The sequence below is a fragment of the Lepidochelys kempii genome, chromosome 13 (assembly GCF_965140265.1).
Source record: "Lepidochelys kempii isolate rLepKem1 chromosome 13, rLepKem1.hap2, whole genome shotgun sequence".
NCBI lineage: Eukaryota > Metazoa > Chordata > Testudines > Cheloniidae > Lepidochelys > Lepidochelys kempii.
Genome location: NC_133268.1, coordinates 8020799 through 8048295, shown reverse-complemented (window position 1 = coordinate 8048295; position 27497 = coordinate 8020799). Strand labels below are relative to the sequence as shown.

General features: G+C 47.3%; 1 long non-coding RNA gene across 2 annotated transcripts; it reads right to left on the bottom strand.

The window, feature by feature from the left end:
- Positions 1–1456: 1456 nt before the first annotated feature.
- LOC140896835 (uncharacterized) lies at positions 1457–27057 on the bottom strand. Of its 2 annotated transcripts, XR_012154612.1 has the most exons (4): positions 25400–27057; positions 25149–25244; positions 19744–19879; positions 1457–1737 (listed from the first exon to the last, which is right to left on the bottom strand). It is a non-coding gene; the product is annotated as an uncharacterized lncRNA (long non-coding RNA). The 2 variants fall into 2 exon arrangements; XR_012154611.1 differs by lacking the exon at positions 1457–1737 and having other exon boundaries at positions 19721–19879.
- Positions 27058–27497: the final 440 nt, after the last annotated feature.

Here is a 27497-nt window from a genome sequence, read left to right as displayed (position 1 = left end):
TTAGGCAAATCTCAGCCTGTTTTAAGTTTATTTGCTTCAGACTTTGTCATGTGGCTTAATTTAAGAAAGGGGAAATTCAAAGGGGAATGGTCAATCCTTAGTGTCCCTGAGGCCAAAGGACTCTTCCCTCAACCTCCCTGCTATCCTCCCCCCGATGCTGCCAGCAGAGGGGGAAATGAACTGAGCAGGTCTCCCTTTGCAGCCCATTCCCACTACTCTTCAATCCGCAGGTGGGGCAGCTGCGGCGTGATGTGAAGCACGCTCTCATTTCAGGACTGGCATTCTGATCCCTGCCAGCCACGGAGCCGGGAGCCAGACTGGAGAGAGGGATCCCAGGTTTCCAGTTCTCGTGATTTTGTCCTGAGTCTCATGATCATTGTTTTCCTTAAAGTCCCAGCTCCTGGAGTCAAGTGGAGATGTGATGACTTCAGCCTTCATTCTTGAAGAAAAAGTAAGTTTCTAGCCTGCGTGGCTGTGGAGAGCGCTTCAAAATGGGACCCCAGTGCACCCTAAAGCCTGGGATCCTGGCTGCCGGCCCGGGGCTCTGCAGCCTCCCCTGCAGTCAAGTGGAGATGTGATGACTTCAGCCTTCATTCTTGAAGAAAAAGTAAGTTTCTAGCCTGCGTGGCTGTGGAGAGCGCTTCAAAATGGGACCCCAGTGCACCCTAAAGCCTGGGGTCCTGGCTGCCGGCCCGGGGCTCTGCAGCCTCCCCCAGCTGTGGCCCACTGGCCCCAGCCTGGGGCAGTGAGGGGTGCAGACAGGGTGCAAACGGGCAAGAGCTCAGCACCCCCACCTTAAAAATTGTTCCAGTGCCACTGTGCTGGGATATTTTTAAGTCCTGGTTAGAATGTACGTGCAAGAACGGGAATCAGAATTTCCTGACAGATTTCAAGATTTCAAACAATTTGGCCCAATGCTTTCTTTTCTAATTAAACCTGAAAAGTTCAATGAAAGTGACTTGGATTTGTCTGTATTTCAGTGGATGGGTGTTGAAGATTTCGAAATGCAGCTCATTCAGTTAAAAAGCTCAGAATTGTGGGCATCAAAGTTTGGAGATCTGCGGAGTGCTTTTGAAGCTACGGAGAGAGATCATGGGGCCTCTATTCTGACCTGCTGGACGTCCCTGCCAGTGAAATTTAACTGTCTGAAAAAAAATTGCATTTGCAATGCTTTCAGCATTTGGATCCACATACCTGGGTGAACAGCAATTTTCACACATGAAATCTGTCCTCTGTCCCTCTCAGAGCCAGTTAACAACAGATCACTCAGAAGCCTGTTGGCAACTTAAAGTATCCAAATACGTGCCAGACATTGGAAAACTCAGCAAGGAAAAGCAAGGGCAAGGATCGCACTAAACTGATAAGATCTGCATTTTAATTTAATTTTAAATGAAGCTTCTTAAACATTTTAAAAACCTTATTTACTTTACATACAATAATGGTTTAGTTATATATTATAGATTTATAGAAAGAGACCTTCTAAAAACATTAAAATGTATTACTGGCACATGAACCCTTAAATTAGAATGAATAAATGAAGACTCAGCACGCCACTTCTGAAAGGTTGCCGACCCCTGACCTAGACAGTAGATCAAATAAACCTCAGTCCACATCAGCCTCTCAGATGTACTTTCCACTCTTGGCCGGCACAAAACTGACTGGTTTGTCAGCATCTGGATGAGTTCAGAGATGTTGGGATCTCTCAATTTCAGATGCGGTCCAATGAAATCATCAGCTCTTATGCAAAAAGAATATTTCATAGTGAGTGTGAGATTCGAACCCATATGTATATAGAGATAATGTTTTAAAAAAAATACTGCAGTATTCCACAGGCCTAGCACTAAGCAGCGCAATGTCAGAGCTGTGAGTTGGCGAGTGTAGGGCCATTACTGCAATACAGTTCTCTGAGGGAACACAGCAACAAACACGATCCTGTACATTTTGCATGAACATCAGTGATGTGTTCAGTTGTCTCACCCCTGGGGGATGCAACGTGCTGCTGTCATGTCTGCAGCAGTGCAACCTCAGGCTGTGGTTTCAGCAGATAAAAAAAGACCAGACCTGGCTTGTAGCTGGATGAGCCCTACAAGGAAATCCCACGTGCTCCAGAAGTGGTGTTGATGACTGAGCCAGGAGACACTCTTCCCGGCTATCTGGCTCAAAACCAATGCCCTCCCATAGTGCTGGAGGGCACCGTGTTACCCAAGGTGCAGTTCTTTTGATTAGAAATCAAACCAAGCCACTGGCCATTTGGGGCCAATAGCACTTTTCAAGTATGTCCTGACCCAATAACAGATTGGGTAATTACCTGGGAAAGCCAGACACAGCATGGTGGGATGGCTTACCTGAGCCAGAGGCAAAGCCTAGATTAAAACCCACCTGTTTCTGTCTTCCAGTCTCGTGTCTTATCCATGTAGCTAAAGGCAGGTTGTTGCCAAATGTAACCCTGCCATTTCAAGCTGGTAAATCCTTCTTCACTTCCTCTTCCCACTGTGTGGTGTTGCAAAATGGCTGGTGTGTTGCAGTGCTGGAGGACAGCAACCCCTGTTTATACACTTTGGGATCCTTTGGTGTGAAAGGTGTTATACAAAACCAGGGCAGTGCTGTATGCACGTACGGCTTCCATTATGGTAGCTGGCAGTGCACTGGGACCAGCACTGGAGTTTATTCTTTGATTCTGCTCCTGGGATTTCATCTCTGCCTACCTTAGCCTGCAGTTTCCCTAGCGCCTTTAAGAAAGGTTTATTACCTCGTAGGATATCTCCCCCACGTAACCAAAAAAACCCCAACCCCTTCTTAAAGCCTGAAATGACTGATCTGCCCCTACTTGATGTTGTTACTGCATTTAATTACTGTGCGTGAACATGAAGAATAATATTTACACTTAAAACACCCAGAACTACAGTTGAGCTGTTCGTGGGAGGTTCCCCACCCACATTATAAAAGTTAATTGAAAAGTTGGCAAGGAACAAAAGCTACTTTACCTACTTCAGAGAGGCGGAGTGGGGGAAATAGGTACTTTGGGGATTGGAAGATTAAAATTAAGGATTCATTGTCTAGTAATTTTACAGTAATTAAAGCCATTCACGTCAATGTATGCAGAATTAGATGATGAAAGGAATCCACTCTGGACTGATCCATAACCCGTAACTTTAAGGATTCTGAAGATGAAAGCCATTTGGAAAATTCCTGAGTGATTTTATATATAAAGTGACTGGCATCCTCAACTTCATGCTCTGGGATTTATTTCTTCCCGAGTGAGGTGAAGGTCAGACACGCTGCTCTCCTTCTGGAAGCAGAGAGGGAATGGGTGTGTGCCCATTGGCATTCTTGCCTGGAGCTTTACACTGCAAGGCTGAGGGAGGCATAAAGGAATTTAATTAGTTCCAGCTTGCTTCTATTAAACCGCTTTAGAGGGAGGGACAGGAGAAAGAGTGTAATAAAGGGGGTATGTGATTGGCTTGCTAATAAAGACACATGATCTTTTTCTTTGGACAAGAATGGACTCGACCCAAGATCAGAACTTTGTTCCACTATAAACCTGCCATACACAGCACCACAAGGCTCTGCAGTTAATTTCAATCTGTTGTGTTTTGGGTGTTTACTATGTTTTGCAGGCTTTTCCACATTCTGCAGTAAAGATCAGGTCTTCACCAAACTCTCTCTACTCCACGCACTTGATTGATGCGTAAGAAGAAACATATAGTGATTGTTCCCTATGTGTTGCCCACACTTAGTGCGGTACAGGACCTGAGGAGACATACGCCCTCACACAAAGGGATGACTAAGACGATGGGGAAAAATAATATTTTGTCTTTACATACCCCTTGTCAGCCAAGGCTCTCAAAGCCCTTCACAGAGGTGGGTATTATCCTCATTTTACATGTGGGGAAACTGAGGCACACAAAGGGTAAGCAACTGGCTCCAAGTTACAGACAGTCAGTGGAAGAGCTGGGAATGAAACCCAGGTCTCCCAACTCACAGCCCTTTAACCCAGAGCCTGTACTGGCTCACAAGACAAAACACTGAGAGAGCATGTGAGGCAGATATATAAGTGCACAGCTGCTTCTTTTTGGGCGGTTGGAACACAGGTAAGCAGAAGCTACCTGAAAGAGAAGAGGGTTGGCTCTCGTTACACTAGGAGAGAAAGGCTGTTCCTAATATAAAGAGCCATACTGAGGAGTGGAATATTTCCAGACTCCAGTGGTTCATCTTGCCCACTATCCTTGTCTCCACCAGTACCAGCTACTTCAGAGGAAGGGTAGAACATGTGTCTTAGGTAAAGGCAGAGGAAACTGAACCTCTCTTGCACATCTGTGTGCTAACAGCCCCCGTTTCCTGGAAAAAAACATCCACAGTAACAAGACCTTGAAAATCTTGGCCATCTTCAATAAGGCAGCATCCTGAAGGGTTGCGAAAGTGAGCTTCCAGTCCAGTTCAGCTGGAGTTTTGCTTAATAGACAGTAGGTTTGGCCTTTCAAAAGCTGAACCTGTTTTATTCAGGCACCAGCAGAGAGAGGAGAGGCAAGATGATGAGTGGGTAGGCTGCTAGCCTGGCATATGGGGAGACAGGATTCAACTCCCTTCTCTGCCACAGACTTCCTTTGTGATCCTGGGCAAGTCATTTAGCCTCTCTGGGCCCCAGTTCCCATCTGTCAAATGGGACTAATAGCCCTGCACTACCTCACCAGGGTGACATGAGCATGAATACAAACACTGTGAGGTGTGTGGTATCTTGGATAGAGAAGATGGGTGAACCCTACTGGGAATCCAAAACATGCCGTTCGGACTGAACCCTGCTCCTGGAATTGCTGGGGTGCAGGCAGCTCATTGAAGAGATTACCCCAGCAGTACCTTTTCCCTGCTGAGTACACAGTGCAGCTTTGCAGGTGGGAAGAAATGCAGAAAGGACAGGACAGCCCAGCATGTGCCGAAGGCATCAGAGAATTAATGGCCCTGCTGTGGAGAGTGAACTCCTGGACAAAAAGAGCTAAGGCCTCACCTGACAAGCAGCACCCTGGAAGCAGTATCACGGACACACGGACATTAAGGGAATTGTTGGGATAGATTCTGGCTGTACAGTTTACATTCCCAGAGAGAGAGCAGGGTGGTCTGGGATACAGCTCGTACTGTTAATGCTGCAATAAAACACCGCAGCCACAGCATACCACGAGCGCCTTCCTACTGAATGAAGCTCAACCTCACCCGTCCGGCTTGTTGCACTATCTGACACGGCTGTTCTGAGCGATTTACCAGGGGTGCTGGAAAAATTACAGGCACAAAGGAAAAGTTGCAGAGGCTGTAATTTTAAGGCCTCTTCCCCGCCCCCGAAGAAAGTAAGTTTCCAACTTTTTTTTCGCAAAGAGCCTTCAGAGTCTGATCCAAGTATGGCTGCTTGGCTAACCCGGCATAAAGGAAATAGGGTCCAGTTAAACAATTGCAACAGCGAGCCCGAAATGTCCACCTCCCACTATCTCGTTCACATCAAGACAGGCATTGACTCAAAAGGCTATGTGGGATCCTTTAAGTGCTAAGACGAAGCATGGACAAAGCCACTCCACAGGAGCGAAGGCACTTTTACAACTGTGGGCCAAGTTCGACCCTGACTTCTGTGGTGTTGCACGGGCAGTATGTCAGTGCAGATTCGGGCCATTGTTTTGCAGGGAGGACAGTTTTCAGGGAAGAGCTCTTGACCGATTTATTCTTTCCAAGTGGGACTTTCCTGCCTGGCTGTACCTCTGGAATCCCCTAGTAATCGGGACCTGGCACTCACCTCCCCCTCCATCCTGGAGGGTGAACGCATGGCTCTCTTGTTGAGCTGTTGAACAAACTTCCTGGTAATGGGGGCTGTGGAGTGACAAGCCTTGTGAATTAGTGCTGGCGACTCGCCAAATACCTCTGCGCTGCTTGGCCTCTGACATGCCCAGGGTCCAGATGGGAGTTTAGCTCTCCCACTTTACCATCTGCTGTTGCATTAATGGTTAGACATAAACCTACTAATACGGAGCTCAAGCTTTGGAATGTCCCGATCTGGAGGTTTGGGGCAAAACAACAGAATTTGTAAGCATGTCCCCTTTCCCTTCCTCAGATGCTGTTACGATTGTCATATTTGAGGGAAGCCTTTGTCAAATAACGTTTGTCATGTATGTTGTGGGCCGGATTTTCAAAGGTCCCTAGCATCCGCAACTGGCACCAGATTTCCAGGAATGCTCAGCTCTTTTGAAGATCTAGCCCCCTGCCTTCCATCCCAGAGGATGTCACTAACTATGTAACAGATAAAATGTGCCAAGAGTGGCAGTGATTTGGGAAGCCTCAAGATCTGGGTGCCTAGCTTGGGACACCTTAAAAGGGCTGAGCATCCACCCTTTAAAAATCAGCCTCCTTTAAAGCTGTGTCAAGCTGGGCAGCCAAACTCACTGGTTGCTTTTGAAAAATTAAAGGCTGTACAGAGAGCTGGACAGAATGGATCAGACATGGCAGGAATGAAAAGTGGCTGCTTTGTCTATTGCACACACTGATGGCATTCTTTGTGTGTAACAAATTAACTTTACCTGTACGCTGCCTTCTATCAGAGGATCGCAAGCATCTTACAAACCACCCCTAAAGCCTTAATACTCCCTGAGAGGTAGGCAAGGCTCATTGTCCTCAGTTTACAACTGGGGAAACTGAGGCAAAGGGCAGCTGTGTCATTTACATAAGGTACTCCCTTCAAATAATTGCCAGTCCTCTGTGAACGTCTCTGCTGTCTTTACAGTCAGACAATAAGCGAGAAAGGAGATGAACTGTGGAACAGTGCAAGCCACAGGGTATAAAAGGCACCCCACAGCGTTCCTGAGGAATGCAGAAAATCTTTACAATTCTTACCAATATTTTCCCACTCCCCCTGGTGCTCACTAATCTTTATGGAGTTTACATTCCCTATATCATATTTATGACCAGAGATCAGGCGGGGATTAGAACCAGGGTTTGTGAGCTATTCACACAAGGCCTATGCTTATCTGAGCTAACAGAGCCACTCCCCCACTGTGACCACATAACTGCTGTAGCCCAGGCACCCACGCTACCACTTACCATGCACGCTGGAAGTCAGTGCATGGCCCTGCGCTAAAATGCATTTATGTGCTGTCCTTCACGTCACAAGACGCCTCAAACTAAGAGCACCATTAAGAAGATCATTAACCAAGAGCAGTTATGGCAGCAAACATATTTCTATAAGTTCACTTCTCCACCCCTTTCATTCTTCCTGGTACTTAATGTTCTCATTTGCATTGGTGGCTCTGACAGAAGGTTTCTCAGGGTTGTGACCCAAAATTGCGTTGTCAGAATGTTGCCAAGGGTTGTGTCTCAGCTCCGGTCCCTGCTCCAGGTGTTGCGACCTCAGGTTTGGCCCAGCTGCTCCTCCATCATGACAATGGGGGCGACTGGGCCCAATTTGAGTGAGTGGCCCGGCGATCCCACCTGACAGGTCGCACCACCACTCACACAAATGTGGCCCAGCTGCCCCCAGTGAGGAGGGCGGAGCCAAACCTGAGCAGCACTGCAACCCTGGAGGTTACCACGCCCAGAGCAGGGTGCAGAGCCCCGCCAGCCCCATGGGATCAGAGCCACCACTGTGGGATGAGTGTGGGGCAGACTCTGCAGTGCCTCCAGGGCGTCCCATTCCCAAGGGGCAGGGAGGGAGCCGACTCCCCCTCCAGGATCTCCCACTACCCTGGATGCAGGCCCAAAACCTCCATCCCACCTATTTACTGGATTGCAACAGGCCATCCCCCACCCTAGGGGCAGGTCCCAACCCCCTCTTCCTGTGTGTTTTCCCCCTCTTGACCCTCCCCCCGACCTCTCTACTGGGTTGTAACAGGCCATCAACATTTACAAATAGGTCCTGAGCCCCAAAAGTTTGAGAACCACTGTTCTATCATACCCCCTTCTCCTCCTTCCTTGCTGCAGGGTGTGGCGTGCAGTGCCCAGAGAGCCCCAGGCCCCAGTCATCCCTGGCAGGCCTCATTTAGTGAAGCCACAAGGCTGCTCTAACTTACACTTAAGTTCGAAGTGTTCCCCGATTCTTCATTACTCATCCCATCCAGTGATTAACTAACGGCACAATAATCTTAAATCATTTAATCTGGTTTACCTAATCTGCCTCGCAGGTTACACTGGATGCAATATATATTTAGAGGTAGCTATGGTTCAGTGGTGGTGAGATGACACAGTCCAAAATGCCCACTGGGATCCTCCAGGATGAAACATGCGCTCTCAGAGAAATATTACAGCTCCTCTCTCAAATGAGAGAGTCTCATTAACCACAAATACTAAGGGCGATATCCCAAAGGAGGCAATCAGTTCATTTTGGATCCTCTGTTAGGGGGGAAAAAAAAATGCTACCAAGTGAGAAAATGCAGTGCATGCATGACAGTAAACAGAAGCTATAAGGGTACATTCCTGGTAATGTGCAAGAAGCAAAGCAAAGCATTTTGCTGAAGATCAGAGAGAAGAGACCCCAGCACAACTGCCTAGAAAAAGTTGTAAATACATTTAATGTGAACAAAGCAATTGCTGCAGTGAATGTAAAGGAGTTCAGGCGACTTTCTGGAAGAGGAGGGGAATCCAGGATATGGTGAAAAGGCAGGAAGTTGGATTTAAAATTAACCAGTTTATATGGTTAAACTTTCCAGACCAGGGGATCCTGGCCTGATGTCTGTTTGTAAAGCACCCTACAGTGCTGAGAGCAGTATATAAATTATACAGTAACCACAAAAGGTGGGGGTCTGGCTGGTTATATGGCCTTGGCCTGTTCTGAAACTGGTTTATGTTACGTCTTGACCTTGATTTTAAAGAGAATTCTCTCAGTAAATCTACTGTTAACATGACATCAAAGGACTCCTGGAATCCTACCTGCTCCTGATGGACACTGTAAAACATCACACACTGATCCCTCTGTGTTTATTACGTCTTGGATTGTCCCAGCTTGACTCTTCTGGAACAGGGCCATTGAAGAGTAATCTGGTGCCATGGATGAGAGAAGTCTTAAGGAACAGACTTTCTACATGCATGTAGGGGGGCTAAGTTACAGCGTTTTAAGAAGTCAGATGCACAGTTGCCATGACGGTACAATTGATATGGCTGTACTCTCCATGTAGAGCGTCTTTCCAGTGCTTGGAGTCTGCTGGAGGCAGCTACCATTTTGTGAGGCACAATGAATGCAGCATGTTAGAGAGGAGACATGCTCTGTGCTCTCTTATGGAGGCTTTTCTTTTGTTCTTCCTTGCTGCACCACATAACTGCATAAGCCATTCAAACAGTTGGGGTGGTGTATAGAAAAAACACTAATTTTTAAAACATCAGACCCTGTATCTCTGGATTTATCAGACAGTGCTCCTTGGTTTGACGGGGACAGTGTTAAACTAAAATAAAACTGAACAGTCCAATGTCTACTAGGCAAGAGCTGTTTGTTTATAATACAGTCAGCTTCAGGTGTTCTACGGTCTAAAAGCAGTGGGTTAGGATGGCTCGGCCAATCGAATGCTGAGAACAATCAGATTAGCATTAATTGCTCGTGGTGAAGGTATCTACAGTAGGTATATTTCTCAACTATTTCCTGCCATTGGTAACACAGGTCCTGCTCAATCAGTGTTGGGAGCCCCAGTGTAGACAGGCTGCCGTCTTCAACCCCTGCTGCTTTAGATATTAAAGCTGCGGCAATGGAGAAGAGAAAGGGGAACAGAAATTTCCGAGCATGCTTTCTTTTCCAAATTTGCTCCCCCCCCCTCCAGGTATAAGCAGCTATTACAGCCCACAAAGCCCTCTCCAGTCCCCCCAAAGGCTATTGTTTCATTTGTAGCAAGAAAGCAATGGGGACAGCTGCAAACAGTTCTCCAGTGTAAAGGTTACAGGTGTGCCCTGATATTCCCCCTCCGCCCCTCCCAGCGCGAGAGCTGATGTCAGCAAAAAAGGCCTCCAGGCCCTCAGGTGACAGACTGATGAATGACTTGCCCCATCAGGGCTGGCAGATCCTTTGCCTGGGGGGCAGCAATGAAAATCACATGCATTTTTGTGCTCTGAAATCACTCCCCCAACCTGGCTGCCACTGATAGCCCTGCAACTCAGGTTTTCCTAATAAACCAGATTGTAAAGACGGGGGTATCAGGAAAGGACACCTCCTCCCGCCCTCGCTTTCGGTGTATCTCCAAGATAAGGTGCATCAGACTCACCATGGAATTTCTTATTTCCCACCCAGATGACTGGCACTTTTCCCAGCTATTTCATGGCAGTATGAGATAGTCGTTCGGGAGAAGGACTAAATTTGTCAAGTAGGAGTAGGAGCCCCTAGAATTAGTCACCGCTACAATCATTTCCTTCAGATCCTGTGCAAAGCTGAGAAAACAGCTTTTCTTTTTGCCTCAAACACACCTCAGAGGACTCGTCCTGCAGGTTGCTGAGCACCCTCCAGTCCCCAAAAAAGGCAGAGGGAGGGGACAGCACCTGGCACAACTGAGCTGCAAAAGCCCAAGGCCATGTCTATACGTACTATGCTGCTGCAGTGCATGTGGTGACGATGCTCTGTGCCGAGGGAGAGAGTTTTCCAGCCCCTCCGCAAGTGGCAGAAGGTATGTCAGCAGGAGACGCTCTCCTGCTGACATCACGCTGCTCACACAAGGGCGTATGCCAGCATCATTCATGTTGCTCTGAGGGGTGGTTTATTCACCCCCTTGAGTGGCCTAAAGGATGCCGGCATAAACTGCAGCGAAGACATTCCCATACCTCGTGCAGGGCTGAACCATTGAGTCACCTCCCGTCTGAGCCTATTTGTAGATTGTAAAGTACCCTTTGCTTAAAATGAAGGGGGCCTGATCCAGAGCCCACTGATGTCGGCAGGAGTCCTTCCAATAACTTCACAGTGGCTTTTGGCTTCGGCCCAAACAGCTGGTCTGCAGTCATCTTCCATCCTGAAGCCCCTCACGAGCTAAGCACCCCGAGCGTCCCTTTTTGATGAAAAATGGGCAGATATGGCCCAGAGGCACAGAATTACTCTTATTTTAAACCTGAGCAAACCATCTCATAACGGTTGTTCTTCGAGATGTGCTGTTCGCGTCCATTCCAATCAGGTGTGCGCGCACGCCGCGTGCATGGGAGCCGGAAGATTTTCCCCTAGCAGCATCCATCGGGGCGGTCTGGGCACCCCCTGGAGTCGCACCTTCATGGCGCTCCATACAGAGCCCTGCTGACCCGCCACCCCTTCAGTTCCTTCTTGCCGCCTACTCCGACAGAGGGGAAGGAGGGTGGGTATTAGAATGGACATGAACGACACATCTTGAAAAGCAACAGTTACGAGCAGGTGAGTGACCGTTTTTTCTTCTTCGAGTGCTTGTTCATGTCCATTCCAATCAGGTGACGCCCAAGCCCAAGTTCAGGAGGCAGGTTCGGAGTCGTCCACTGTTTGGAGCACTGCTCCTCTGAAGGCTGCATCGTCTCTGGCCTGCTGATTGCATAGTGCATGGTGAAAGTGTGTATGGAGGACCACGTGGCCACTCTGCAGATTTCCTGGGTGGGAACCTGTGCCAGGAATGCCGTTGAAGAGGTCTGAGCCCTGGTGGAATGCACAGTGATCAAAGGAGCAGGCACCCCTGACAGGCTGTAGCTCTCACGGATGCAGGACGTGATAACTGAATCCATTGAGAAGAGACAGGAAGACCTTTCATTCTGTCTGCCACAGCCACGAATAAGTGCTCCGAGTTTCAGAACTCAGAACAGTTTCGTTCTCTCGCTGTAGAAGACTAGTGCTCTGCAGACATCCAATGAGTGAAGCCTTTGGTCCCTGCCGCTCGAGTGCGACTTAGGACAGAGCACTGGGAGGAAGATGTCCTGTTTGATGTGAAACTGGGAGACAACTTTCGGGAGAAACGCCAGGTGAGGTTTGAGTTGGACCTTGTCCTTATGGAACACTGCGTACCAGGGCTCTTAAGTCAGGGCCTTGAGCTCAGACACCTTCCTGGCTGAAGTTATCATTACCAGAAATGCCACCTTGTATGAGAGATGGAGCAGGGAGCATGTCACCAAAGGTTCAAAGGGCGGTCCCGTGAGTCTGGAAAGGACCAGATTGAGGTCCCAAGTCAGAACTGGCTGCCAGACATGCGGGTATAGCCTGTCGAGCTCTTTAAGGAAAAGACTGACCACAAGGCTGGCGAAGACTGACTGGCCCTCTGCACCTGGATGAAAGGCAGAGACAGTGGTCAAGTGAACCCTTATTGACATGGACAGCCCCTGCTGCTTGAGATGGAGGAGACAGTCTAATATAAGTGGTACAGAGGCGAGCGTTGGGGATAAATGATGCTGCACTGACCAGACTGAAAATCTCTTCCACTTAGCAAGGTAGATAGCCCTGGTGGAGGGCTTTCTACTGCCCAGAAGGACTTGCCTAACTGAGTTTGAGTAGGAGAGCTCCATTGGGTTCAGCCATGGAGCTTCCATGCTGTGAGGTGCAGCGACTCGAGGTTCAGGTGTTGGAGACGGCCATGATCCTGAGTTAGTATGTCCAGGAAGAGCGTCAAGGTGACTGGAGCTATCATGGACTTTTCCAGGAGTGATGTGTACCAGCGCTGGCAGGGCCAGACTCAAGCTATCACTCACCAAAGCTGCTTCCTTCTGAATCTTGAGGAGCACCTTGTGAACGAGCTGGACGGGCGGAAACGTGTATAGGAGATGGCCTCCCCCTGGGAGGAGGAATGCGTCTGCGATGGAGCCCGGGCTGTGATTCAGGAAGGAGCAAAACTGCTCACACTTCCTGTTGCGTTGCGTGGCGAACAGGTCTATCTGGGGAAAACCACACTGACGGAAGGCTGAGTTCGTGATGTCTGGGTGAAGGGACCACTTGTGGCTGTGGAACGACCTGCTGAGATGGTCCACCAGCTCAGTCCATGCTCCAGGGAGGTACGATGCTTGCAGGTGTATCAAGTGCTCTACACAGAAGTCCCACAGCATGAGGGCTTCCTGGCGCAGGGGAGAGGAGGGTCCACCCCCCCCGTTGATATAAAACATCACCGTGGTGGCGTCTGTCATACACATCTCCCTGCTAGGTGTGCTCAGAAAGTCTGGCATGCCAGGCGCACCGCTCTCAGCTCTCTGACATGGACGTGGAGAGCGAGATCTGACTGAGACCAGAGGCCTTGTGTTCTGAGGTCTCCCAAATGTGCCCCCCGCAGCCCAAGTCTGACACATCTGTCACTAGCGAGACGGATGGCTGAGGGTTGGTGAAAGGGACTCCTGCACATACTATCTGGGGGTCGAGCCACCACAGGAGGGAGCTGAGTACCTGGCGAGACAGGGTTACAATCCTGTCCAAACTGTCCTGGGCTGGTCGATATGCGCCAGCCATGATTGAAGAGGTCAAAGTCTGAGTCTGGCATGCTGTACTATGTAGATACAAGTTGCCATGTGTCCTAGAAGTTTCAGGCAGTTCCATGCTGTGGTGGTAGGGAACTGTTTGAGACCTCGAATAGTGTCATCCAGGGCTCGAAATCTCGCTTCGGGAAGGAATGCCCTGGCATGTGTTGAGTCGAGTACCGCCCCTACAAATTCTATCCTCTGAACTGGGGACACCATTGATTTCCCCTCGTTCAGTAGCAGGCCCAGTTCATCGAAAGAAGCTCTTATGAAGGCAACTTGCAGGTCTACTTGAGTCCTGGATTGGCCCTTGATCAGCCTGTACCTGTCACCTGCGCAGGAATGCGGCCACGACTGCCATGCACTTGGTGAATACTCGAGATGCTGCTGACAGGCTGAACGGGAGGACTGTGAACTGGTAGTGGGTGTTGTTTACCACAAACCTAAGGTATTTTCTGTGGGACAGAGTTATTGCTTTGTGAAAGTACGAGGGCAGCATACCAGTCTCCTGGATGCAATGAAGGGATAACCGAAGAGACCATGTGGAATTTGATCTTCTTCAAGAACTTGTTGAGTTCTCCCAGGTCTTGGATGGGCCTGAGCCCACCTTTGGCTTTCGGTATTAGAAAATACTGAGAATAGAAACCATTGTCCTTCTGCTCCTCTTCCACTGCTTATGTACATGGCAGTTTATCTTAAATGCAAGAAACCACCATGCAAGACACTGGAAATAGGATTCAAAAACACAGCTAGTGTAGATCACATCTCTGATCGTGCTTCTTGGGAAAGGGTTTAAATCATTCCAAAACAGAGTGGCAAAGATATTTGAATGTGCTGCCAGTTTTCAGTGAACCCTCACAATAAAAATCCCTCATGTTGTAAGGAGAATGCTAACTGGCTACAATTTTAGCTCATGACTCAAGCAGAATTTTAGAATTACTTTAAAAAATAATAAAATAAGAGGTTTTAATGTCATGGCTGATAAAGTAGAGATAGCACTTTTAGATTAACTAAGTAAAGTTTAAAGTGTTATTGAAAAGAGAAGTTTTCCTATAGAAAACAGCATTCTGTATGCTTAGATAACAGCTGGCGCCATAAGACAAATACAGGACAGAGCAGATTCCCTGGCATTCATGGGTTTTTGTGATGGTTCCAGGAAACAGAAGAGTGTAATGAGACGTCACTTGGGAAGACATCACATTAGGGCACAGATGAAAATTAATTGGGGGAAAAAACCCATTGAGTCAACATCTTGAAGTACTGTATATATAAATACATAATTGTGTACGTTAGTACCTCATCCTGAGCTTTCATGCCTTAGGTATGTGACACGAATAGGAACGGAGAAGGGCTGAACCGTGTGCCAAGTTCTATCAGCTGCTGAGAAAACACAAGTTCTCCTAAATCCCTTCAAGAGCAAGCAAGCTAACGGGAGACATTGTGGCATTTGCTCTGTCCTGCTCAGATACATTGATGACCAAGACACTTGTCTTCTGCAATCAAGTTTTAGACCTGAAATTATAATTTTAAGAACCAGCTAATTTGGATTTTGTTATATAAACTTTTCAGAGCCTGGGAGGTTTTAACTTGAAACAGAGGGCCAGAGGCTCAGCTGGTATAAATGGTGTAGCTCCACTGATTCCAGTTGAGAGACTGGTGAAAACTGGGGATCTGCCCCCTTGTTAGGATATAAACATTCCCCCATCCAGACATTAAAGCCTTTGGTTAGGGCATGAGAACCAGAAGATTACACTGACTGGTCTATTTTTTCCTCTCCAAATGGAGGGAAGCACAATCCAAACAAAATCTCCAGAATAAATAGTGAAAAGGAAGTTAGGTTTTTAGGCCTTTCCATTTTAATACTTTCAATGTATTCCTAGGAATAGGCAAGGAATTTTGCAAAAAATTGTGATTTTTACCTCATTTTACTCTTTAAATGAAAATACAGCACAAAATGGGAAATAATTCCATCACACACGTATCCGTTTTGTTAACTAATAGGGTTGGATTATGTTAACCCAGTGGCAGTGAATAAAGAAAGCTTGCCTTGTTTACTGATTGTCAACGTGGCAAAGGATAGGTCCTATTCAAAGGTCCTTTACTCAGACGGAGGGAGTTTTGCCTGAGTAGGGATTATATGGTCAGGGATTATGTAAAGAGTAGTTATTTTAACAAAGTCCTTTAGAGTCTTGGAAAAACCCTGGTTCTCTGCTTGTTCCAGATGAGTTTGGTCATTTTATAAATGTCACTGCAGTAATAAAGAATGAGACACTTTATAGAGTGAGTTATAGTTATTTCAAACAGTTTTAAACATGCGTAAGAGGCTAAAATCCAAAGAACAACACAGCTTGCATTAGAGGATCTTGGTTACCTCCCACCACTGGAGAAGTTCTATCCCAAGGTTTAAAAATGAGTTTCTGTCCCCACAGGATCCTGGTTTAATCTTTTCAACAATGAATCCGCCTGGCTGGCAGTGGTTGTGAGGATTAGGTATTATGAGACATTTATGAATGGGGACGATTAGTCAGACAGCTACCAGAATGACTTTACATAGGATTATTAGGGCAATATCTAGGAGTGGAGGAAATCAGGAAAAGCCAGATGCCATACACAGTAACATCTTTAACAAAGCAAAACAACCAGCAAGCAAATAATGACCCATCATATTCCATGTAGAACAATGAAGAAATAGATAAACACCACTGTCCTGATTATGCTTTAATAGAACTGTTACAAATAATGGACCTGATTTTTCCTCTCAACGATGCTGCTTTTACAGTATAAGTCCATTGGCTTCAGTGCAGTCCCTCCAGGTTTACACTAGTGTAAGCAAGTGCAGATCAGGCCCATGAAGCAATAAAGAGCATTGTTGCTACTAGAATCACTTCAAGCTTTTTTGGTGGAATTGTACTTGAGCAATAAGCTGTGTAAGAATCTGTACCATACGGTTGCTTTTCTGCATATGCAGTTCCTACAAGCAATTGCAAAAGGGAGGGATAGTGCATTGGGCAACAGTCTCTCAAATAAGCTGTGGCCTATACTGGAAAGAGAGTGTGAGAACCCCAGATCTCAAATAGTTGAAAATGGTGTCCCCCAGATTGGACTGATCTGGACAGGAATTCTTGGGGGTACCTTCATCCCAGGTTAGCTCTGTGACAGTAACTTGTATTCAAACAGAGAGAACACCCCGGGTTGTCTTTGAGAAGGCAGGACTGAAATGATCACAGATGTTGCAAACAGGATGTTCCCACTTGCCTTAGTGCCGAATGCGTGTCACTGCAGCATGAACACACAGGCATGTGAATGGGAATAAAGTGGGTGTACTCCGGCAGCCTCTATCTGTCATCAGCAGAGCAAAGGACCCCTACAATTAAGAGCACAGGATCTGTCTAGTTTTGGCATCGTTCATTCCTAATGGCTGCTGCCACACTGAGTATACAGACGTAGGTGAAATAAAACCTGCACTCAGCATGATATATCATTTTTATGCAAACTGCTGAGAAGAGAGGTATGCTGCACTGGAATGTGACAAAGTGTCACTCCTGTAAATCTTCAAAAGCTTTGGCAGTTGGAATGAGACTGCCCCAGATTGCTTTGCTGTTAGGGTATATTTATTTATTTATTTAAAGTAAAGAAAATAGCTTTGGAGGGTGAACAGTAAAGATAGCCACAGCTCAGATGGCTAAGATGACAAACTCTGGGGTCCTTATCTATTCCTCTTCATCCTGCAAAGCTGGGCCGGCAATCCTGCAAGAACGGCTACGTGTAATATTTTAGCAGATCTGGTCCTGGCCCCAGGAGATCAGAGACGAAAGAACATGGAGAGTGAAAAAGTAACTGATATGAATAAGTTCAGGTCTAAAAATTTGGCAAAGGTTTGTTTGTTTGTTTTTTATACAGGCGAAGAGAAGCTCTTATTTTATCCAGGCTCAGTGGGTCTCTACACTATGGGTCGTGCAAAGAGTTGGCCTCCTCCGGATAACGGCAGCCCTCATTTGCATAATACCTGAGCACCTCCCATTACTCACAAATCAGTCTCTTCTCTCTTCGACACCAGCTCCTTCAGACATGGGCCTTGCAAATAATAGGTGGTGGGAGATATTTCAGTCATACCTCAAAATATAATTATCCCCCAGCCTAGAACATTCATCCTAACAGGGTTTCTAGGAGTCTGAGCAAAGGGGCTTTTTAAAATTTAAGTGTGTGTCAGAAGGTCCCACATCCAAGGACAGGATGAAAGTGGGTCCAAAAAAAAAGCATCCCGGGAGCACCGTTGTCATGTGCAAATACAGAAAAAGTATTCCCTAGTCACATGTCCTGTAGCTGTGGGCAGAGTGTCCTGCAAAGAGCCTATTCTCCACTCCCCATGCAGCTAGTTACTCCTTTGACACAGCATTTAGTTAATCATAGATAGGAAGCAAACCAAACCCCTTTGCTGAAGCCCTGCAAGTAGAAGAGATTATTCAGGCACCCTGTGAACACTTCTTGCATTTACTGTGCTCTAATTAGGGCCAAACTCCCCTCTCATTTACTTCCAATTAGAGTTGCACCAGACCAGTGTAACTGAGAGAATAACTTGGCCCTCAGCATACATTACTGGCAGCTGTGTCTTGTCCCACTTCCAGACACATGTACCAGGCCACATTCCCTGGTGAAGGGACAAAGCTGCAGCTCCATTCACTTCAGTGAAGTCGAGCCCCTTATACCGTGAGCTATTAAGGAAAGCTGCAGATACCCAAAGTACTTAGATGGCCCACACTACTGTAACGTCTCATAGCCTTTAATGTAGTCAAATGCCAAGGAAGCGCTATTAGATCCATTTTAGAGATGGGGTGTGGAGTCACAGGGAGAACTGAGCTGCCCAAGGCAACACAAGGTGTCTGTGGCAAAGAAGGGTACTGAACCTGGGACTCCGGAGTCACACTTTGGTACCCTAATCAGTGAACCACCCTTCTTCTGTATGCCTGCTCTAATATATGCCCATGACAGCAGGGGCATGGAGTCCCGCAGATTAAGCGCTATACTAGGAGCCTGGAGGCCTTTATTATTTGTTAAGCACTTACAGTGGGCTCAGTCCTGTACACTCCGAACCCAAAAAGCTTCCAGTCCAGAGGAGACCAAACCAAGCCGAGTTCTTGGGCAAGTCACTGCAGCTCCCTGCACCTCAGTTTTGCCATCTGATGCTTACTCACCTTTGGGATGTGCTTTGAGATGTGCAGATGAAGGGCTCTACGTAAGTGCTACAGACAATTTTATATGATTTTGTTCAGCCATCTTGTCAAATCTCTATTAAAGGCCACCAGCATCAAAACATATCAATGGCTCCTCAGACCCAGGCCAGTTCTTGGCAAGACTTAAAGAAAGGATTTATCATCTTAGTTCAAGCAGCAGGGATTGGAGGAGCAGGTTCTGAACCTCAGCTTGGCTTTACAAATGGCCTCAGGCAACCCAGAGTGGGCTGAATCACCAGCATCCCAAAACCCACAATGGAGATCTATATCAGCACAGGGGCAGAATTCCAAAACAGACAACCACACTCAAAATCAGTTAATATCATGGGAAAATACAACACCGAGCCCTGTGGGAATAGTGAGCTCATGTCCCTAGCAGGAGGCACAGAACAGATTCATCCCACTTAGAAGTATCTCAAAGGACACCTTCATTTGTACCCAAGATACTTAATTACTGAGGCTGTGAAATGTTTAAGCATTCGTTGACCATAACAATGCAACATATTACACAAATCCTAATCATCAATAAATATGCACTAACCTGTTTAATTAGCCCACAGCACTCCTTCGCAATTGCAACAAGTAGCTAACACCTTTAGATCTTCGAAAGCTTCTATTCTAACCACGTACTCTATTGGAAACATTGGGAGTTGTGAAGTAATCTCTCTCCTGTTGACATGGCCAAAAGGAGACCTTGGAGGGGTGGGTGAGTTCTTAGCACTGGGTATGTGTACTTGACAACACTCAAGTCCCCTGCATGTAGGGGAATCCCTGGGTGAAGTAAGGCTGCCAAAGCTGGTTTTGTATCATCTGGTTCCCTCCTGGTCTATGTAAGCACCTACAGGGCATTCCTGGTCAGGCTGGGGATGGAAGGAAGTGCTCTGCTCTGGCAATCCTAGGTGGGTGTCATGGTCTCTAGCAGAACCCTACAGCTGGGGTGTTGGTGAACACAATGTGAATATTATCATAGGACCCCTTCAAAAATGACGTCCGAGGTGCAGGACCACACTCTAACCCATAGTACTGCCACCCCAAAATGTTTAAAAAAATCATGACTTGAGTCCCAAAAAGTCATCAGATTGGTTTAAGAATCATGAGATTAAACACAAACAAACTCTGGAGCCTTTTTATTTACCTTTTGGGTTTTGAGCTTTAGGGTGCACTCTGATCACGTTTTCAAGCTTTTCTCCACAACTGTGAGGACATGAAACTTACTTTTAAAAAATGGAAGCTGAGAATCTCATATAATCATGGGGCTCCAGGAGCTGGGGCTTAAAAAAAAAAAAGACAAATCCCAAATATCACAAGATGTGTGATAAAATCACGAGCATTGGCACCCCTGGGAGGCTGCTCCCTCTTCCCCTGCTCATCAGTTGAGGCTAAGCCTCCTTGTGAATTAGCTTTTTTTCCCACTACGGATTCACTCTAGTGGTCTCTCACACCAAAAATTAAACCCGATTTGGCCATAGGGCCTTTGGCTCCTGGCCAGGACATACATAGCGTTTCTCCTTCATTCACTCTTCCTTTCTCTGTTTCCCTCCCCTCAGGGAGAGCCGTCTGTTTCTTTTTTCTTTTAATTCTAGATTTTAACTGATTACAATCATCTTCTTTCAAGTTGTTACACTGTGGCCTTAGGGATCAGAGAAAAGTACAAATTATTTAAGAGAGCAGGGATGGCTGGGGTGGGGAGGGACATTTTAAGGTGCTTTGTTCGGTTGAGACATGAGAAGCAAGATTAGCCTGGCAAGGACTTGGAAGGTGGGGGAAGAGGGGGAATTGATATTTGGATACAATGGGTAGGGCCCTACCAAATTTATGGTCCATTTTGGTCAATTTCACGGTCATAGGATTAAAAAAATCGTAAATTACACTATTTCAGCTCTTTAAACCTGAAATGTCATGGTGTTGTAATTTTAGGGGTCTTGACCCAAAAAGCAGCTCTGGGCAGGTCACAAGGTTATTGCGGCAGGGGTTGCGGTACGGCGACCCTTACTTCTGCACTGCTGCTGCGGCGGCGCAGCCTTCAGAGCTGGGCGCCCGGCCAACAGCCGCTGCTCTCCGGCCACCCAGCTCTGAAGGCAGCGCAGAGGTAAGGGTGGCAATATCGTGACCCCCTAAAATAACCTTGTGACCCCCCCGAAACTCCCCTTTGGGTCAGGACCCCCAATTTGAGAAATGCTGGTCTCCCCCATGAAATCCGTATAGTATAGGGTAAAAGCACACAAAGGACTAGATTTCACAATCCATGGTGCGTTTTTCATGGCTGTGAATTTGGTAGGGCCCTAACAATAGGAAAGCCCATGATTTTGGGGTCTAGGCTGAGTCCCGGGCAGGTGCCATAGTGCTATCTGAGGAGCTGATAGTGTAAGCGACCCCACGGCAGGGACAGGCTGCGAGGGCTATGGGACACTGGGCCCCTAGATGGCTGGTATGGGGCTGGCCGTACCATACGCTCAGAGGCTGTGCTGTGCGTGCTCCATACATTAGACCCTTCTGCTGCTAGCCCTGAGTGGGGTCCCAGCAATGCTCTCGAGGGGATGACTGACTAACGGTTGCAATTACCCTCAGCAGGGTGGCTTCAAAGGTACTAATCGAAGGGATAAACAAACCTATGGGCAGGCCCAGGCAGAGGCTGTTCCTAAATTACACTGTGCAGTAGGGGGTGGGTGGGTCCTTAATTCTGTGCATTTGTTTCAGTGTTACCAGGGGAGGTGGGTCTTGAATATCACCCTAAAGTGTGTGATGTAATTTATGGGCAGCCCCTGTGAAGGTGGAGCTTTTCAGGCCTAGGGCCAGGGATAAAAACTCTAAGCCACCCCGTCCCCAGAGGCCATAGCATGCCTGCGTGCAGACCCATGGCTAGAGTCCAGTCCCTTTGGCCGCCACCCATCTCCTTCAGGCCAACCCACATGGTCCCCCTATTTGCAGGCCATTCCCAGCTATCACCTTGCTGCAGGAGGCTGCTTCCCAGCCCAATTTTCAGCTTCTCTGTCTCAGTTCCGAAGCTGCCTGGCCTCCACTCCACAGTCATCCCCCAGGCTGCTACCTCCAGCTCCCATAACACCCACCTTGGCAGCTCTTCCCTTCCCGGTACTAGGGATTATGGAGCTCTCTGCTAGTTGGCTGTTAACAGTATCTGGTAAAGAGCCCTTCAGCTGGAGATGGTCCGCACAGGGTCACCAGAGCCAATCCCCCTCACAGCCCCACCTTTGGGAAAGTTGGGCTCTGAAGCTCAGACTTCTCTCTCAAAAGGCCTTGAACCAGAACGAGGTGTCTGAACACAGCCCAGTGCTGGGGAATTTTGGATTCAGATTGAAATCCACCCCTGCACTCCACAACATGGGATAAACAAAGAGCTCCTGGCACACCGAGCTCGGCTGAGATGAAAGACATTTCTGGTGACTAAAGGGAGAGGTGTTACTGTGTACCCACTACAGGGGTTAATGGAGAAGAGGTTACTGTACCCAGAACTATCATCACAGGACTGGCTTCTCCAATCATTTAGGGTATGCCTACATGGCAATAAAACATCCATGGCTGGCCCATGTGAGCTGACTGAAGCTGCAGGGCTATAAAACTGCAGTGTAGATGAGCAGGCTTGGGCTGGTCCCCAAGCTCTGGGACCCTCCCCACTTCCAGGGTCTCAAAGCCCAGGCTGCAGCCTGAGCCCAACCATCTACACTGCCAGAATGCTCCCCATAAATCACAGAGCTTCCTCCTCACGCTTCTAGGAGCCTCTCAGACGAGGCCGTGTTCTGCTTGTTACCAAATCCAGTCAAGTCTCCTTTACATTGTACCTACATTGACATCTAATAAGGCCCGCTGCCCAGCATAAATGAATTGCCCAAAAAACTCAGCCATTTTCCTTGAAAAGCTGGCAAGGGAGGAACTCCTTCCTACCCAGCCACCCTTCAGGAGTTCTGCTCCCGGGGACCCAACAGATCTACTGCCCCAGGATGCCTCATGGGCCCTGTTGGTTTCTGGGAACCGGCCAGTAACCTGTAACCATCCTAACATATTACAGGTGGTCTGACCCCCTATCAAACACCCCCTTCTCAGTCACACCTCCAGCAAGCAGCGGGAATCTCATTGCTGGTGCTATCTCCACTGGACTCTGACTTGTCATTTTCAAATCGCACAACTTCAGGTCCCTGGCTGGATGGCAGGCCCCAGAATACACTGCTAGCAAAAGGCCTTGTCATAAATATAAAGGGAAGGGTAACCACCTTTCTGTATACAGTGCTATAAAATCCCTCCTGGCCAGAAGCAACATCCTGTTACCTTTAAAGGGTTAAGAAGCTCAGCTAACCTGGCTGGCCCCTGACCCAAAGGACCAATAAGGGGACAAGATACTTTCAAATCTTGGGGGGCGGGGCTTTTGTTTGTGCTCTTTCTTTACATGAAGAAAAGGAGTACTTGTGGCACCTTAGAGACTAACCAATTTATTTGAGCATAAGCTTTTGTGAGCTACAGCTCACTTCATCGGATGCATACTGTGGAAAGTGTAGAAGATCTTATTATATACACACAAAGCATGAAAAAATACCTCCTCCCACCCCACTCTCCTGCTGGTAATAGCTTATCCAAAGTGACCACTCTCCTTACAATGTGTATGATAATCAAGGTGGGCCATTTCCAGCACAAATCCAGGGTTTAACAAGAACATCTGGGGGGGGGGGGGGGATAGGAAAAAACAAGGGCAAATAGGCTACCTTGCATAATGACTAAGCCACTCCCAGTCTCTATTCAAGCCTAAGTTAATTGGATACATTGGATAAATTGGATAAATGTGATATATGCCACACATCCACCAATGTGATATGTGCCATCATGTGCCAGCTATGCCCCTCTGCCATGTACATTGGTCAAACTGGACAGTCTCTACGTAAAAGAACAAATGGACACAAATCAGATGTCAAGAATTATAACATTCATAAACCAGTCAGAGAACACTTCAATCTCTCTGGTCACGCGATTACAGACATGAAAGTCGCTATTTTACAACAAAAAAACTTCAAATCCAGACTCCAGCGAGAAACTGCTGAATTGGAATTCATTTGCAAATTGGATACAATTAACTTAGGCTTGAATAGAGACTGGGAGTGGCTTAGTCATTATGCAAGGTAGCCTATTTCCCCTTGTTTTTTCCTACCTCCCCCCCAGACGTTCTTGTTAAACCCTGGATTTGTGCTGGAAATGGCCCACCTTGATTATCATACACAGTGTAAGGAGAGTGGTCACTTTAGATAAGCTATTACCAGCAGGAGAGTGGGGTGGGAGGAGGTATTTTTTCATGCTTTGTGTGTATATAATAAGATCTTCTACACTTTCCACAGTATGCATCCAATGAAGTGAGCTGTAGCTCACGAAAGCTCATGCTCAAATAAATTGGTTAGTCTCTAAGGTGCCACAAGTCCTCCTTTTCTTTTTGAGAATACAGACTAACACGGCTGTTACTCTGAAACCTTTGTTTACATGGTTGTTCTCTCTTGGGACTGAGAGAGGCCAGACAGAAATCCATCTTCTCCAACCCATCCTAATCCAAGTCTCCAATATTGCAACCAGTATAAGTAAGCCAGGCAAGCCGGATTAGTTTATCTTTTGTTTTATGTGAATTTTCCCTGTGTTAAGAGAGAGGTTTATTCCTGTTTTCTGTAACTTTAAGGTTTTGCCCAGAGAGGGATCCTCTGTTTTGAATCTGAATACCCTGTAAAGTATTTTCCATCCTGATTTTACAGAGATGATTTTTACCTTTCTTTCTTTTTTTTTTTTTTTTTAATAAAATCCTTCTTTTAAGAACCTGAATGATTTTTCCATTGTTCCAAGATCCAGGGGTTTGGGTCTTTGATGATTTTGTAACCAAATGGTTAGGATATTATTCTCAAGCCTCCCCAGGAAAGGGTGTGTGTAGGGCTTAGGGGGATATTTTGGGGGAAGATGTCTTCAAGTGGGCTTTTTCCCTGTTCGTTTAGAACGCTTGGTGGTGGCAGCATACTGTTCAAGGACAAGGCAAAGTCTGTACCGTGGGGAAGTTTTTAAACTAAGCTGGTAAGAATAAGCTTAGGGGGTCTTTCATGCAGGTCCCCACATCTGTACCCTAGAGATCAGAGTGGGGAAGGAACCCTGACAGGTCTAGAACCTGTGGCATTTGATAAAAGCCCGGCATAAATAGTCACGCCTGTGAAGACCCCAAGATAAATCTCAGCAGAGGAGGGAAGAAAGATTTGCAGGGGTGGATGGGAGGCAGCTAGAGGAACAGAGTTACTTTTGCAAACCTAAAGGCTTGGGTCCAGCCCAAATAACGTTGAAGCATGCCCCCTCTCTCCCCCAATTGCCTCCAGAGTTGTTCAGCCCATTCCTAATCCCAGGGAACACTTCCTGACCCCCGTACGTTTCCTGGTCCCATGGAGACTGTGGAATGGTCTTCTCCCCACCACTGCTGCTGTGGGGCACGTACTGGGTGATTTATCACATCAGAATATGCCTGGGGAAGGGACTCCCGTGACTAGGGTTTATTAGGGCCAATTAAACAAAACCAACCTTTCCAACAAAGGAGAGGAGATTAAAAAGTGCTGTGATGACTCCGAATGACTCCTTTTCCTTCCTGTCTGTGCCTGCCAGTCCCTCAGGAGCTCCCTGCATTATTAACAGAGACGCCCAATTAGAGCTGCTTGGAAAAAAACAAACCAAAACAATAATCATTTTACAAAACTTGTCTCCCTGTTTTGCAGTGACATTTCACTGCACTGGACATTTTCTGACTAGCTCGGCTGTTAAGCCTTAAAACTAACCTCCATAGGCAGTTGTCCCGAATGGGATTCCAACACTCCATTGAGAGCAGCTGATTTGGCTTTTGTGTTGGTTTAGTTCACGCATTAAGTCTGAGATTTGTTCTTTGAAATCTACTGCGGCTGGAGAGCTCAGATTAAGAAATAGGATGGCCCTGATGTTCAGAATTTCATGCGCATTCATGATGATTGTGTGGCATTTACAATTTACAGGTGGAAGTGCACGTCTCTTGGTGCTTGCATAATTGCCTGCACACTGTTCTAAAAGTCTGGGCCACAGAGTATAAATATTCTACTGGCGTAGGAAACACCTAAAGCGTTCATAAGACAGGTTTCAGAGGACGCAGCTATGGAGATCACTTTAACATCAGCCAGTCTGTAAAGCTGGCTAGCATCCTTCTCCCTCTGTATTCCATGGCTGGGAAACCCAGGGTGCATTCTCCCCATCAGTGGCAGCCAGCCTTGGGCAAGACAGCTGGCATTTTCACTGCATTTGGGACCAGGAGATAACTGGACGAAATAGGAGGGAGGAGAGAACAGTCCCTACAAGCCTCCAAATCTATCATCACAGCAGGGATGGACTGCGGGGGTGATTCCTTGCAGGGGTGGGTGGCGATGTGACAGTCAAACCATGTTCAAAATTGCCTTCTTGACAGGGTTCTGAAAGTCTCCATGAACTCATTCCATCTGTCCTTATATTCCCCTACACCCCAGTCTACTCTCCCAACTAGCTTCCATCACCTCCCAGGGACTCCCCACAATAGGCAGGCTCTCTTTCAGCAGGCAACAATTCCTCTCTCCGATCCCAGCATAGCCTTCCTTGGAAATTTAGCCTACAGCTGTTTCCAGTGCTACAGATCACCGCCCCTCCCCCTCCACTCCAGAAACTAGCCTGCAAGCATGTTTCCATCTTTGCTGCTTTTCTACTTCTACAAAAGTGGAGCATCATCCCTCAAGTCACAGATAGAGAAACCGAGGCACAAATTGGTTAATTGACTTGTCCAAGGACATGCAGCAAGTCAGCAGCACAAGGGGGATTAGGCCTCTGGCCTCTACCCATCTACTGGGCCACATCTCTTCACATCTCACCTCTCTTGTGTACTATTATGCTCCTGCCCCTTTCTGGCTGCAAAAAGGGCTATATCCAGCCATAGCACACCCCCTCTTCTTCCCTTCCCACAGTGTGTTTTGATACCGGGTAGGAAGCTCAGCATATCACAGCGGACTTTGTATTACACGACTCTGGGACCACTTGAAAGGAAGATCGCAGGCTTCGTGTTTATGTAAGCAGCGCAGGCCAGCCTGGTGAGGAGGGTTGCTATCTGACCCACCACTCACCCCGATCTCAGCACCGAGCACATTTTTGTCTGCTTCTTCCTTTCAAAGAGCAATGACTTTTTACAACATTAAACACCCTCCTGCCTCCCAGGTCAATAATTCTTTCCCTTTCATCACAGTTCCCATCAACTCTTCCCTACACCGAAACCCAGGACCCTTCCACTCTTCAATAGCACAGTTGGCTGGTGCTGCAGCATTCCTGTTAGCATGGAGCTGTATAATAGGGGTCGCTGTTTACGGCCCTTCTCCAAATCAGTCTTAAAAAGTGCAAGCTGCCTGCCTGTGCAGAGCAGCCACAGCTATTGCAAACCGGTTCCCGCAGCAAGGAAGGCAGCGAGGAAGCCAGCGACATAGTCTCATACACTTCTGAAAGTTGGGAATGGGTGTCATAATTAGGGTAGCCATGGTGGTCACGGGGCGAACGCCTCTTGGTAGCCTGGTGCCAAAGGAGCCGTCTGCCTTGACATCACATTGGAGGATTAGGTTTGAGCCTCTCTGTGGGGGAGAAGGTCTCATTTTATGGGCTCCTCCAGAATGTCATGTCCTACAGAGTTAATCCCAGCATCCTGCTCTGTGCAATTATCCCAGCAGCCTGCAACATGGTGTTTTCCCAATGCCATATTTTATGGGGTCATTCCATCAACTGGTCCTTGTTCTATGGGGTCATCTGAAAGTCAGGATTTAGAGGGTCTCATCCTGCTCCAGATGTTGGGCTGGGAACAGCAGTATCTCTAGGGGAAAAGAGGAGACAAAACTCAGCTTC